The sequence below is a fragment of the Vulpes lagopus genome, chromosome 2 (genome assembly GCF_018345385.1).
Source record: "Vulpes lagopus strain Blue_001 chromosome 2, ASM1834538v1, whole genome shotgun sequence".
Taxonomy (NCBI): Eukaryota; Metazoa; Chordata; class Mammalia; order Carnivora; family Canidae; genus Vulpes; species Vulpes lagopus.
The window spans coordinates 48,782,193-48,795,932 of record NC_054825.1 but is presented as its reverse complement, the minus strand read 5'-3'; the positions used below and the strand labels follow the sequence as shown (position 1 = coordinate 48,795,932).

The following is a 13,740-nucleotide window of genomic DNA, read 5'->3' as shown; positions in this document are numbered from 1 at the left end:
TCATGTCCTGATGCTCAACTGCTGAGCCACCCAGGCATCCCCTTTAATCTGTTTTGAATTTATTTTTGTATATGGTATAAGAAGGGTGGCGCAGTGGTTTAGCGCCTGCCTTTGTCCCAGGGCGCGATCCTGGAGACCTGGGATCGAATCCCACGTCGGGCTCCCGGTGCATGGAGCCTGCTTCTCCCTCTGCCTGTGTCTCTGCCTCTCTCTCTCTCTCTCTCTCACTGTGTGCCTATCATAAATAAATAAAAATTTTAAAAAAAAAGGAAAGTGGTTCAGTTTCATTCTTTTGCATGTATTTTGAATGCATTCTTTTGCATTCTTCAGCATCATTTGTTGAAGAAACTGTCTTCATTGCATATTCTTTCCTGCTTTGTCAAAGATTAATTGACCATATAATTATGGGTTCGTTTCTGGGCTTTCTATTCTGTTCCAATGATCTATGTGTCTATTATTATGCCAATACCATACTGTCCTGATCACTACAGCCTTGAAATATAATTTGAAGTCTGGAATTGTGATGCCTCCAGCTTTACTTTTCTTTTTCTTTTTTTTTATGTATGATAGTCACAGAGAGAGAGAGAGAGAGGCAGAGACACAGGCAGAGGGAGAAGCAGGCTCCATGCACCGGGAGCCCAATGTAGGATTCGATCCCGGGTCTCCAGGATCGTGCCCTGGGCCAAAGGCAGGCGCCAAACCGCTGCGCCACCCAGGGATCCCTACTTTTCTTTTTCAAGATTGCTTCAGCTATTTGGGGTCTTTCAAGTTTCCATACAAATTTAGGATTATTTGTTCTAGTTTTGCAAAAAAAAAAAAAATGCTATTGGTATTTTGATAGAATTTGCTTTAAATCTGTAGATTGCTTTGGGTAGTATAGGTATTTTAACAATATTTTTCCTCCAATCCATGAGCATGGAATGTCTTTCCATTTCTTTGTGACCTCTTCCATTTCTTTCATCAGTGTTTTATAGTTTTCAGAGTATGGATTTTTTTACCTCTTTGGCTGAGGTTTATTCCTAGATACCTTATTATTTTTGTTGCAGTTGTGAATCGAATTGATTCCTTAATTTCTCTTTCTGCTGTTTCATCATTGGTGTGTAGAAATACAACAGATTTCTGTACATAGATTTTGTACCCTGCCACTTTACTGAATTCATGTATCAGTTCTAACAATTTTTTGCTGGAGTATTTGGGTTTTCTACATAGAGTATCATGTCATCTGCAAATAGTGAAAGTTTCATCATCTTCATTTAATTGATTTTAAATTATTTAAATGCCTTTTGTTTCTTTTTGCTGTCTGATTGCTGAGGCTAGGACTTCCAGTACCATGTTAAATAACAATGGTGAGAGTGGAGATCCTCGTCTTATTCCTTAGCTCTTAGTTTTTCCCCAATGAGGATGGTATTAGATGTAGATTTTTTGTATATGGGCTTTATTATGTTGAGGTATGGTCTCTCTACTCCTACTTTGCTGAAGGCTTTTTATCATGAGTGGGTGTTGTGCTTTGGCAAATGCTTTTTCTGCATCTACTGAAAGCAATATATGGTTCTTATCCTTCCTTTTATTAATGTAGTGTATCAAATTGCTTGATTTGTGAATATTGAAACCAGGAATAAATCCCAGTTGATTAGGAGGAATGACTTTTTTAAATGTGTTGTTGGATTTGGTTTGCTAGTATTTTGTTTAGGATTTCTGCATCAATGTTCATCAGCGATATATTGGCCTGTAGTTCTCTTTGTGTGTGTCTGGTGGTATCTGTCTGCTTTTGGTATCAGAGTATGGTGGCCTCATAGAATAAATTTGGAAGTTTCCTTCCTTTTCTATTTTTTGGAATAGTTTGAGGAAAATAGATATTGACTTTTATTTAAATATTTGGTAGGATTCCCCTGGGAAGACATGTGGACCTGGACTTTTGTTTGTTGGGAGATTTTTGATTACTCATTCAATTTCTTTGCTTGTTTTCAGTCTGTTCGAGTTTTCTATTTCTTCCTGTTTTTGTTTTGTTAGGTGATATGTTTCTGGAAATTTATCTATTTCTTGTAAGTTGTCCAATTTGTTAGCATATAATTTTTCATTATATACTCTTATTGTTTATATTTCTGTGATGTTGGCTGTTATTTCTTCTCTCTCGTTTGTGAATTTGTTTATTTGGGTTGTTTCTCTTTTCTTTTTGATAAGTCTGGCTAGCAGATTATCAATTTTATTAGTTTTTTCAAAGAACCAGTAGCTGGTTTCATTGATCTGTTCTATTGGGTTTTTTTAGTTTCTATATTATTTATTTCTGCTCTAATCTTCATTATTTCACTACTTCTGCTGGATTTAGGCTTAATTTGTTGTCCTTTTTCTAACTCCTTTAGATGTAAAATTAGGTTGTTTATTTGAGATTTTCTCTGTTTCTTGAGGAAGGCCTGAATGCTACATGCATGCCTCTTAGAACTGCTTTGGCTGCATTTCACTGGTTTGGGATCATTGTGTTTCCATTTTCATTTGTTACCAGGTACTTTTTAATTTCTTTGATTTCCTGGGTGACTGATTCATTGTTTAGTAACATGTTATCTAGCCTCTATGTACTTGTGGTCTTTCTGGATTTTTTTCTTGGTTAATTTCTAGTTTCAGTGTTGTAGTCAGAAAAGGTACTTGGTATGATATCAGTCTTCTTGACTTTGTTGAAGCCTGTTTGTGGCCTAGTATGTGATCTATTCTGAAGAATGTTCCATGTGCACTTGAAAAGAATGTGTATTCTGCTATTTTAGGATAGAATGTTCTGAATATATCTGTGAAGTTCATCTGGTTCAGTGTCTCATTCAAAGAGCCTGTTTCCCCATAGACTTTCTCTCAGCTCCTTTTCAAATCATCTTCCCTGATGGCCCCCTGGGAGGAGCTCACCGAGCCTCAGTCTGGGAGGGGTGCCCTCCATGATGACACCCAGACTTTAGAAGTGGCACTGAGACAAATAACAGCTGGAAATTGTTTAAGGATACCATTGCTCAAATGTATTCCACAGAAGCAGATGCTGAGATGTGAATTTGTAAGCAAATCATGTATTAAGCTCCCAGGGAATGCTGGTAAGGTGATTGAGAAGCAGAACAGGGAAGGGGGGAAGCCAAGTCAGAGCAGCCTCAGACAAAAGACCTCACCTGTCTCCTGAGAGTGCCACCCAACCCCACAGGGGCAGTCCACAGTATAAGTGACACCACAGTATTAGTGACACCTGGGGCCAGGAAGCTGGGCTCTCATGATGCCCAGCCCATCGATCTCTGGGAGAGTAGAAGGATGTTGGCTCCCAAGCAAGCCCAGCATTCTTGGCTTTAGCAGTTTTCCCAAAAGAGGTGAGTGTTCCACCTGTGGAATGTGGACAGGGGTAGAGAAATGATGAGAAGCAGTCTGCAGGGAGCACCAATGCTATCCACTATAAGCCAGTATCTCCTCAAATCCTAGGAAGCCCAGGGCTTGGTCGATAGAGACAGTGGAAAGGCAGCCTCATTTGGAGGCAAGTTGGGGCTTGGGGCCCAAATATTCTGTCCTCATTATTCCATGAGTCTCTCTCTTGGCTGTATACTTCCAGTCCACAGAGCAAAGCAGGGCCCCCCCTCACGTATCTGACAAATTCTTTTGCTCTTCATATAGAGACTTTCAGAAAAGTTGTTTTTCAAGAAGTGCAACATCTTCCATTTTAACTTGGCTAGTGATTTCATCACACTACAACTATATTCTACTGGAAAGTAGGGTGTATCAGCCTAAGGGGCCTGCAGGTTGTGGGGGGAGTCTGCACGGAGATCGGCACTAAGGAGGAGAGGCAGCTACTGGCTCCACAGACAGGAGCCTGCACTGCCCAAACAGAACTGAATGTGGCGACTGGAAGCATGTGGGATGTGTGGCTGCTGGAGATTATTCAGTCCGTGGCCTTATTTTAGAGATGAGGAAACTGAGGCCCAGAAAGGCAAGACCCCTGGCTTCTTCTGCTTACATTTTCTGAGCACATCTCTCTGCCAGGACTTGAACTAGAGATGGGAATAGAGCACAAGGGTGCAGGAAACTCCAACCTTGTCATGATCACTTTTTTCCTTGAAATAATTCTAGATTCCCAGGAAGTCGCCAAAGGTCCCGTGTATCCTTCACCCAGTTGCCCTCAATAGTAACATCATAAGTAAAGCCACAGTGTAACATTAGAACCAAGAAGTTGATATTGGTACAACCCCACAGACCTTGTTCAGATATCACCAGTATTGACATGGACTATTCGTGTGTGTGTGTGTGTGTGTGTGTGTGTGTGTGTGTGTGTGTTTCTGTGTACCAACATCACATGTATAGTTTGCCTGCCACCATAATCGAGGTGCAGAGCTGTTCCATCACTACGTAGGAGCTCCCTGGATGTTCCCCTTCATGTTGTATCCTGTCTTTTGTTCCTCACCCTTGGCCACTACTAAATTGCTTTCCCTTTCAAACCTTGCCTTTGAGGGGTGGTGGGAGGCTCAGCCCAGGACGGGGCAGTGGGGGGAGATATGGATTACAAATCTTGGTGATAATATTATGTATAAATATATGTAAATATAATTGCCTGTATAAATACAGAAATGAAACTATACCATGACACTTGGGATGCAGTCAATGTAACACTCCTGAGGGTGTCTAAATCAAAGAAAATCCATTGAACCGGGACTGGCAATGGGATGCTTTCAGCCATTCAAAGGAATGAGGTGGTGCATGCAGGCAACTCTGTGATCATGGGTAAGTATAAGTACACATGTGGTGTCTAAGTATACAAACAAAACACCACAAATGCTCTTACCCCTGGAAAGTGAGACTAGGGGCTGAGGAAGGAGGGGGACTCCTTTTTCCCCTGTCTACTCCCTTGCACTGTTCCATTTTCACTATGGGCATGCCTTGCTTTTATTAAAAGGAACTAAATCCTGTTTGAATGCTCCTCAAGCAGTGTGGAACAGAAAATCTGTATCATCCTAGCCTTGCTTTCTTCTCTCCCCTGGGTTTGCAAAAAGTCCCCTCGGGATGTAACAGGCTGAAAAGGGTGTCTGCAGCCTCCAGTTGTCATGGCAGCCACTGCTCCTGGTGATACAGGAGACAGGCCTGGCTTTCTCAGCCCTGTGTGCAAGGGGCTTGAACACCCCCATCCCCACCGGAACAGCAACATCCTCACACCAGTCTGGATCCCAAGTATTTAAAAGGCGCCTCTAGTAGCACTATTGTGTGAGCGAGTCAGCAGTGTTCTTTCAGGAGGACAATGTTCCATGCTCTGTGCTGCCCCATGTACATTCTCTAAAGATCGAATGTTCGCCACCTAAAAACACCTTTAGCTCCTGCCTTCGAGCACCAAGTCCCCCTCCTTCTCCACTGGGATAATCTGGTTTGCCAGCCTCCACTGCTTTCCAAACACCAAGTCTTATTCAGAGGCTGTCTTTGGGCAGCCCATTCCTACTCCAGGGCCCATCACCCACTCAACTTCCTCGCTCACACCCAGAAACAGGAAGGATAGTTTATGGCTTCTGAGGAGAACCCTTACTGATTCCGGGAAGAAAATCAGACTACCCTCCAAGAGAAGGGCTCCAGATGGCTTGCGTTCTTTTCCAGTGAAGTCAATAAAAACAGCAAATGACATAAATAAATTTCTCAAGGAATTATTATGATACACTACATTCTCAACAAATACTTCTACTTTAATTCAGGTATGTCGTGATAGAGTGAAAATGCAGAGGGAACTAGAGAGAGCTAAATCAGCTTTCTTGGGGAGCAGCGGGCTGGGGAGGAGGACATTTGCAGTGGCCTTCAAAGGCTGAATAGGAGTTTACCAGGTAAAGAAATGAGGAAAGCTATTATATATTTGGAACTTAAACCAAGGACCTGACTCTGTCTAGAGATTTCCCAAACTATCATGTTCTAATCCTTCTGCATCTCCAGGATTTAAGGAGCAGGTTCAGGGGGACTCAGAGTCTGGAAACAGGCAATGGCTCCTTGCCAGGGGCTAGGACAAGTCTGGTCAGCATGGGGCCTGTAAAATGCCAATATATGCTGAATCCCAGATGCTCCATTGCTTCTGTAAAGGAACCAGTGTTCTGGACACTGTTCCCAGCCTAGGGTAAGGTTTTGCCATTCGTGCTGTGGTTCCTATGGATACAAATGAAAGGGTTAAAGGAACACAAGGGAAGGGACAAAAAGGACAAGGCAAGGTACAGAAAGCAGGAGAAGTCAAGCAAGCCTGCTTTGGGGAAGATCTTAGGCCAAGACTCACGGTAGGAACCAGGGACAGACATTCTCCAGGCGAACATTTGAGCTCACACCCCTTCCTCTGGGATTCCCAAAGCCCCATGGCTCTTAACAAAACCTCTTCAACAACAAAAGGCAAGAATAATATTTTTATTTCTTCCAATTAAAACATCTGAGTTAAAAAAAAAAATCTGAGTTTACAGCTCCTAGCCTTATTCCAAGAACCAATTCTTAGGAAACTAGATTAAGATATAAACATGCAGAGTTCCTGGATCAGCCCAAAATTCTTCTTGCACATAAGTAAGCTGCAAGGACTCCACCCTCCTTGCCTCCTTCCTCCTCCCATCTCATGCCAAGCAGGGCCTCACTTTGGCAGGCACCTCCTCAGTGTGGAGGCTACTGGAAAGAATGCTGTGTTAGGGAACCAGGGCTCTAGTCCCAGCCCCCGCAACTCTCAAGCTACCTCTGGGAAGCCACATGCACCCTGAGGCCCTAGACTCAACTTCCTCATCTGGAGAAGAAAGGTTGTACTAGATCTTTCATAGAAAAAAAATTTGTATACATATTTTTAGTGAAGTCAGTTAAAATATTACCCAAGGAACTAAAAGTTAATCTTAAGCATTTGGAAGCCACTAAAATAAATAATCTCCAAAGCTCTATGCAGACATAATTTCTGCAAGTCTCCACCCTGCTCCAAGCTCAAAAGTGGAGGGAGAGCAAGGAGGACAGAGGTGGACTTCCTTTCTGCAGTCGGGTCCCCACAACAACCCTTCCCTCCCATCGCCTGCTTTTAGCTAAGGGAGTCACACTTGTCAACTGTCTCCTGAGCTGAATGGTGGTGGCAGCGGCAGCCAGCACCTGCTGTGTGTGTTTTCAAAGGCTGCAGCAGTAAGTGTATCCTGTGCTAAGGATACAGAGGCCCTTGCCCTGCTTTGGAACCCTGCCCTGATCTCTCTGGAGAAAAAATCCCTCCAGGAGGAGAAGTGAAGGGGGGACAGGAGCCAGCATGCATCCAGTGCAACCTGCCTGGAGGTGGACTGGTGGTGTCTTCAAGAAGCCCAACAAGCTCATGGCAGGGGAGGTCTGAGCAGCCCCTGTTTACAGGTGAAGAAAACAAGGAACAGGGAAAGGGAGCATGTTGGCCTGAGGCATCAAGAGGTGGATGCAAAGTGTCCATTTTGTGGGTGGTGGGGTGAGATGGAGCATCAGGACTGTGACCCCTGGCCTGGCAATCAAAGTCACGCTCACTCAGCTCATTCTACTTCAAGAAGGCTAACCAGGGTTCCTTTTTAGGAACTTGGTTGAGAATAACCAAAATGACCTCCTGAATGAGTGAAAATGAACTGAGTGTCTGTTCTGGGCCAGGTATTTCATCTAATCCTCCCAAGCACATGGAATGATGAACAGAGCAGACCAAGCCCCACAACTGAGAGCACAGGCTTAGAGGCCTCTCTCTTTCCACCTACGTGATCCTGTGCTCCAGAACTGCTCCCACTGCTAGGGGAGCAGGGAATCATACTTCAGTGGGATCGTAGGAGAAGAGCACTGCGCTAGGAGCTCAGTATGGGAGTGACCACGACCCTCTGTGTGCCTCGGTTTCCCCCACCTGTGCCACAAAGTGTTCCCTTGGTGAGTCTTAAGGCCTCTCCTCAGCGCCTAAGGGCTTTCAACTTCTATGGGTGGGCTCCCAAAGTATCCCAAAAGCAGCACCCAGAAGGAATTCCTTCCTAGGGTTGTCACCTAGAAGCTGCCCACACTCTGTGGTCCTTTCTGCTTTTCTACTTAAAAACAGTCCTTACATGGCTTTGACCATATCAAAGGGACACGCACTGCTAAACTCGCTGGCCAGAGGCTATCACCATGAACTCTTGCCTGCTGTTTATAGGTGGACCATACTGGCTTCCGTGAGGATATAAAGAATAAATAAGAATAAAGAATAAATAAAAGCTCTGTGAGGGTAGGAACCATGTCTCCCTCGATCACCGATTTATCTCTTGGAGGAATGCATGAAATAAAGAAAGTGTGGAAATAGTTTCTGCCTATTTAGAGCTGATGGGCTAGTTGGTGAGAGAAGAGGTACACGTGTAAAAGTTAAATAATGACCCAAGGACTGAGTTACCATGCAAAGCAAGGATATGAGATATTGCAAGACAGCACATGTTTGTCTGTGGTGCAGCCAGTAAGGGCTGCGGAACACAGTGTAGCTCCGACCTAGGGACAGCAGGCTGGGACTTGAGGGTCAAGCCGGGTTTGCAGTTGGTGGGGCGGAGAGCTCCCAGAGACTTGTCCCGCAGAAGTGAGGCAGTTCCCGCAGGGGCTCTGAGTTGCAAGGGAGCAAGGCACACTCAGGGTCTCCAGCAGAGGATGCATCTCTGCCACAGAGGGAAGGAAGCCTGCGCAGGGGTGGTGGGGCTCAGAGCATTCTGGTCCAGCCTCTGCCCCCTCAGAATGTCGACTGCCCTTGGGGGTCTTACTGGAATTTCCTGGGATATGTTTGCACAAGCACTTTGCAGTCTGAGACCTGTTCTGCTGATGCTAATGCTCCCTGTGATTCTAGGGCTCCCTGCAAAAGCTGCCCTCTAGGCAGGAACAGCATTGGCTCTCCTCACATTTTCTGTAAGCCGGGGGACAGCGAGTCAAGGCCCAGCAGATGACAGACCAAATGAGTAACCACTGGGGAAGCAGCTGCAGAGGATGAAGGGGAGGAAGACATGTCTCAACCTTGCAGGGTTTAAACAGGCAATAAGAAAAGCTGGCGAAAATGTAATATCCTCTGAAATTTTATACATCAATCAAAGTGATAACAATTTGCTGAAATTATGTTAGGTGACCTTAACTGCCCTGTTTCCCATGGATAGTTCATTTCAACTTTAGAGGGGTGGAGTTGGGCAGGATATACCATATTTCATGTTGTGATAGGATGAGCTCTGCTTGCATAACAGGACATGAGCCTCTGTGTATTTTTTTGATCCCAGGGGTGCCCAACTGAGGAACAGCCCACCAGGAGGAGAATTAGCCTTAGCAAGTGGCCTGTAAACAACCCCTTATTATCCTTCCTGCCAGATGTTTGTTGCATAACATGAATGAGGTCAATTTTTTTTCTTGTTCTACTCTTACACAATCTCCATAGGCAGGGGGTAAAAATCTTCCATGGAGCAGATGAGAGACTGAGTCCTGGAGAGGTGACTTTTCCAAGCCGTGCGATGAGTTAGCAGGCTGGGTAGGAGAGCCACTTCTTCTGATTGATGCCTGGAGCTGGCTGGCCTTCAGATCCTGCTGACCCTCCTTAGAACCAGAGCGGGGCACTGTGAACGGTTGGCTGGAGTGGGGGAGATTGCTCTATGGGATGCTCATCTAGCCAGCCTGATTTAGTCATTCATTAAATATTGACCAAGTGACGATCACAGCCCAGGTACTGTTTGAGTTTTGAGACTCATGTGTAAATAAAACATAAGTCCTCACCCTCCTGGAGCTTATATTCTAGTCGGGGGGAGGTAGACAAAAAAAAAATCATAAAGAAGCTCATTATATAGTGTATCAGAAGATGATACATGCTGTGGAAAGAAGAGAATAGAGCAGGGTAACGGGAATTAGTAGTTGGGGTAAGGTGAGATCTAATTTTAAAACAGGGTGCTCTGGGTACACTTCCACTGAGAAGGGGTGAGGATGTGAAGCAGTTAGCCAGGTAGTTGTCTGGGAGAAGAGTATTCCAGAGGGAATAGTCAGTGCAAATGCCCTGAGGCAGAAGTGTGCCTGGCATGATCAAGAAATACTGAGGAGGCCAGTGTAGCTGGGGCTGAGTGAGTGAGGAGGAGAGCCCGAGGTGAGGGCAGCCAGGTCATGGGGCCATGTCATGGAGGCGCTATGAGGGCCATGTCCCTGGTGGTTATTCTAAGGATGAGAAACCATCCTGAGATGGCTTTAAGCAAAAGAGTGACTCCATCTCACTTACATTTGGACAGAATCACCAGGGCAGCTGAGCAGAAAACAGACTATAAGGGGGTGAGAATAGGACAGGGAGCTGAGTTGGGCTGTCAGAGTTGTCCAGGTGAGTGGTTATGTTGGCTCTGGCTGCAGAGAGGGAATCAGATTCTGGATCTATTTCCAGTGCAGAAGCAATAGGGTTGTGGGTTGGAGGTCAGGTGTGCAGGATAGAAAGGAATAGATAACTACCTCATGGTTTATTGTCTGGAAAGCTCGGTAAATGGAGAAGGGATCAATTCACTGAGGCAGGAACACCGGATGGCTCAGACTTAAGGATACCACTAGTCCAACTTGGGACACGTTGAGTTTGAGATGCAGACTGACATCCAAGCAGAGTCGTGAAGTAGGCAGTTGGATCTACGAGCCCACAGTCCCATGTGCATGTCTTGCACTTGCCAATGCACTTGAGAACCATGGAGCTCGATGAACTTAACCAGAAGTTAATCTGTAGAGAAAAGAAAAGAGATCTGAGGACTGAGCCTAACTTTCAAAAGTCAGATGAAAGACCAGCATGGATGCTGAGAAGGAGACAGTGAGTTAGAAAGGACACCTGGACAGGACAAGATCCTAGAAGTCAAATGAAGACAGAGTTCAAAAGGGAGGAGGACCCTCTGCTGAATGCTGCTGAGGGCTGAGAATGACCCCTCCACTCAGCCATGAGCCAGTTATTGGTAATCTCATTAAGAAAAGCTTCTTTGGGGCCTAGAAGTCTGATTCAAGTGGGATCCACCCTCCCCCCACCTCCCACAAAAGAGGGAACGAGGAAGTAGACACTGAGTATAGGGAACTCGTTCAGGAAGTTTTGCTATTGAGGAGAAATTGAGAAATAGCCAGAGGCCTCAAGTGGGTAAGGGGGGTAGGGCTCCAGGGCACAGGTGGCGGGCTGGCTGCCCAGAGGAGCGCAGGTGGCTGACTCGGTCTTCCATGGGGTTTGTCCACATCTCACCTGCCTTCCCTGACTTTTCCTGGCAGAGGAAAGCGGCCATAGCGCAGTCTCCATCCTCCAGCAAGCAGGGGAAAGCCACAGGCTATAGACTCAGGACTTAGAATCACACCCCAGAAGCAACAAACAATCTGCCATAGTGATAGAGTGAAAATATGTCATGCCTTTGATTTTTAAAAATGTGGAAAAAGAGCACTCTATTCCAAAAACCACCAGTTGGGAGCATGACTTTAGAAAAGAAGCTCAGTGTCCCCCGCCCAGAGGAAAACATGCCCCAATTCATCTGAGAAGTGAGGAAAAGAGGATTTCATGATTTTTCTTCCCATGGTGACATTTCACTTCACTAGTCTAACAAAGGTGAATAAGAACTGCAAAGTATCAGGTGCCTCAATGGTTGAGTGTCTGCCTATGGCTCAGGGCAGTGATCCTGGGGTCCTGAGATCGAGTCCAGCATCAGGTTCCCACATGGAGCCTGTTTCTCCCTCTGCCTGTGTCCCTGTCTCTATCTCTGTGTCCCTCATGAATAAATAAAATATTTTTTTTAAAAAAAGAACTGCAAAATATCTTTTTTTTTTTTTTTTTTTTTTTTTTGCCTGATGGACCAGTATTTTAAAGAATAACCTCTTCTATTCACAAGTGTTTGCTGAAAGAGGCATTCTCTGAAAACACGGATGGGAAAGAAAACTGGTTTGAGATTTGGGGGAAGCAATTTGGCTTTATCAAAAGGCTTCAGGAAGTGTAGAAGTTTTACCCAGTTCCTCTCTTGAGAATCCAATTGAGAGACACCATCTGGAAGTTCAGGCGAAGAATGAATCACAAGATTTTTCAGAAACTTGTTTACAATAATGGAATAAATATAGGAAAATCAAAAGTCCAGACATAAAGCACTAGTTTACAACATTCCTGACACATTTATGTTTATATTTAATTTTTATAAATTAATATTTATATTTAATAATATTATAAATGCTTAGAATATGTTGGTAAGTGGAAAAAAGCTATAGAATCATTTCAAGTGAGTGATTCCATGCTGTCTTAGAGAATGTGCATTCACTCTTCAACTCTTTCTAGTTTAAATTTTATCCTATTGATTGAATTATTTTAAAATTATAATAACCATATTATTCTCCATATTTCTAACTGGGTTTTCTTCACACCAGCTAAAACTGGTTTGCTTTCTGCACATTTTTATTTCTAAACGTCTTTTCTTTTTAATGGGTGGTTTTCTCGAACTAGGGGTGGTGGAAGGGGAGGAGGGCAGGGGTTGGGGGGGAATGGGTGACGGGCACTGAGGGGGACACTTGACGGGATGAGCACTGGGTGTTTTTTTGTATGTTGGCAAATTGAACACCAATAAAAATTAATTTATTTTAAAAAATGGGTGGTTTTCTTTCTTTTCTCTCTTTAAAGACTCTACATATGCTTAAAGAATGATTTCTCCCTATTATTGGTTTGAATGGCTGTCTTCTTAGCATTCGTTCTTTTTTTTTTTTGCAGTTATAAAATGAAGTGTTTTTTTAATTGTATTTAAATTCAGTTTTCCAACATAAAGTATAACACCCAGTGCTCAACTCATCGTATGTCCTCCTTAATGCCCATCACCCAGTTATCCTATACCACCACCTACCTTCCCTTTTGCAACCCTTTGTTTGTTTCCCAGAGTTTGGAGTCTCTCATAGTTTGTCTTCCTCTCTAATTTTATTTTTTTCCTAATTTTAAAAATATGAAACACTTCATGAATTTGCGTGTGATCCTTGCTCGGGGGCCATCTTCTCTGTATCGTTCCAATTTTAGTATATGTGCTGCCCAAGCGAGCACTGAGCATTCACTCTTTTTGGGTCTTCTGGAATACCAGCTTCTTGGCTCACCTTGAATGGTGTGTGTGTGTGTGTGTGTGTGTGTGTGTGTGTGTGTGTGTGTGTTCATGCTTGATCTTTCTCTAAAAGTTTCATGGTTGCTCTTGCTTCCATCTAGCTTTCTGAGCTCCCCTAATTTAATACTGGTCTTGGTGGCCTAGGGAGGACATTGTGAGTGCAGTCACCAAACAGCTGTTGGCCTGGTCCAGGTCTGGGCAAGGAGGCTATGTCAACTCCTCTTTTTCTCCTAAATACAAAATATTAGTCAGTTCTAGGCAATGGTCAGTCACAGCTTTTTTCAGCCCTGTCCCATAATCAGGACTCCCTCAGCTGGAGGCTCACATCCTTTCCCAGGAGCCGAGTTCTTAGAAGACTCTGCACCCAGAACTGAGCAGGACTGGGGCTTCCACTTTACAGCCCTTGTGTATTTCCGTTTCATCTATGGTCAACAGAGATGTTTATCTTGTTTTTGATAGCAGCTGGTCTTTTAAATTTTTACCTTTATGTATTTTTTTCAAATTTTTATTTAAGTTAGTCAACATACAGTACAATATTGGTTTCAGTAGAATTCGGTGGTCCATCACTTACATGTTAACACCCACCACTCTCATAACAAATGCTCTCCTTGATACCCATCACTTGGGGCACCTGGGTGGCTTAGTGGTTGAGTCTCTGCTTTTGGCTCAGGATGTGATGCTGGGGTCCTGGGATTGAGTCCTACATCAGGATCCTCAC

General features: G+C 44.2%; 1 pseudogene; it reads right to left on the bottom strand.

Moving 5' to 3' along the window:
* Positions 1 to 12,866: 12,866 nt before the first annotated feature.
* LOC121485931 lies at positions 12,867 to 12,967 on the bottom strand (annotated as a pseudogene).
* Between the last annotated feature and the right edge of the window lie 773 nt (positions 12,968 to 13,740).